Source organism: Bactrocera latifrons, unplaced genomic scaffold, assembly GCF_001853355.1.
Source record: "Bactrocera latifrons isolate USDA-ARS-PBARC rearing strain unplaced genomic scaffold, ASM185335v1 scaffold_23, whole genome shotgun sequence".
Classification (NCBI taxonomy): domain Eukaryota; kingdom Metazoa; phylum Arthropoda; class Insecta; order Diptera; family Tephritidae; genus Bactrocera; species Bactrocera latifrons.
Window position 1 is genome coordinate 1,280,396 of NW_017535852.1, and position 1,819 is coordinate 1,282,214.

Below are 1,819 nucleotides of genomic sequence, written 5' to 3' on the forward strand. Positions count from 1 at the left end.
CTGTCATCAAACAAACAGTCGTCGCACTCGCGACTTGGCACTCACGTCACTGTTAACAGTCATAGCTTTGAAGTTGTAGATAATTTCGTCTATMTTGGAACCAGCGGAAACACCAACAACAATGTCAGCCTGGAAATCCAACGTAGGTTAACCCTTGCCACAGGTGCTAYTTCGGACCGAGTAGGCAATTGAGAAGCAAAGTCCTCTCTCGACAAACAAAAACCAAACTCTATAAGTCACCCATAATTCCCGTCCTGCTATATGGTGTAGAGGCTTGGACGATGTCAACAACGGTAGAGTCGACGTTGCGAGTTTTCGAGAGAAAAGTTCTATGGTCCTTTGCGCGTTCGATGGAACGATGAGCTGTACGAGATATACGACGACTGTCCGGTTTTACTTTGATATGTAAACTTTTTGTAGGAGACTACCATTGTATTAATAGTCTAAATTTATCTAGCATCAAATTATGTTGTGTTATGATGTGAATTTAATCATTTTCTTATCACAATGCGACATTGCAATTTCAACATTTTTTTTAGATTACTTTGAAAGCCTTTGGAAAGATCATCCCAAAAACTTGTCATGAAATCTCATAACAAAAATTGTTGATTCTTTTGTTTTCTTTTGCATGCCTCACAGGTTGATATGTAGAGAAAATTTTATATTTTGTGAGTCGTATAGAAGTTTTTTTTCTTAACTGAAGAGACAAATAGTTAGAATGTTAAAAAATTGTGTTCCTSTTTGATATTTCTTTTAGCTGAAACTGAAGTCATTACGCCTCTGYGATTTATTGCTACAGCAATGCAATTTTCCGCGGTGAATATAATTTTAACTCCACGATTTTTATTCAAAATATCCTCCTTATATTTAAAGCACTCTTCATAATCATTTAACCAAAAAAATTGCTGAAAAATGTGTGCAAAACCGCCTTCCTATCAATATCCCGCCAGAGCAGGAAATCGATTTTACTTAGACGCTTTTTTTTTTGTTTTTTGCACATTTGCTGCTTGTCTACGAGCAATATGCAGCACCAAACGCATATGACTTTTGGCAGAAATATTTTACTATATAAATACACATACAAGATGTTAAATGAAGCTTGAAGACAGCTATATTTGTTTGAGCAAATACAAGGCAAAGAGTTTAGAGCACAAGCATCTACGTGAGCAAATAGACAAAGTGCTTTGGCTCGTAAAGAATGCACGGGCACCTCTAGCTTCTGGAAGATGCTCGTAACACGTTTTCGCTAACGAAACACACGCACTTACAAACATAACCTCAGGTGTACACACGCACACTAACAAATTCATGCGCCGCAAGCGTGTCTGCTCACATTAAAATCCTGTATTTCTACTGTAAACTTTTCTTTAAACCTTTTCTTTCTTTCGTGTCTTTCAGTTTTAACATTTTCTTCCGCGTGCTTCACTTACGCTTCGCTGCCGCCGCGCGACAGTTGCGTGTTTGCTTCGGTCACTTCTGCATCCTTTTTTACCGCATTTTTCATTAACCGCATTCCAGCTATGTCCTTTTGCTTTTGGCGAAATAAAAAGTAAATTAAGTTAACTCTGGCACATTTTTGGCAAATACTATACAACAATAACAGCAACAAGACGACAGCAGCACAATTGAGTCGCTTTGGCGCTTCAAGGACACCAAAGAAAATGCGGGCAAGTTGTGTTGTTGCTCATTTGCACTTTTTACCCTTCACTGCACATGTTTCACACACAACTGTGCGCTCTCGTACACATATTTTGCTGTGAATTTTTAGCTATATTCAGGCTTTCTTCACTTATTCATTGAATTTTCGGGTAAAAGCGTC

The 1,819-nt window shown here is 38.2% G+C and overlaps 1 protein-coding gene across 11 annotated transcripts in view; it reads right to left on the minus strand.

Moving 5' to 3' along the window:
* Positions 1-1,819, minus strand: part of LOC108968785 (potassium channel subfamily T member 2) — a 580,461-nt gene that overhangs the window by 500,543 nt on the left and 78,099 nt on the right. The gene's annotated exons all lie outside the window — the stretch shown is intronic.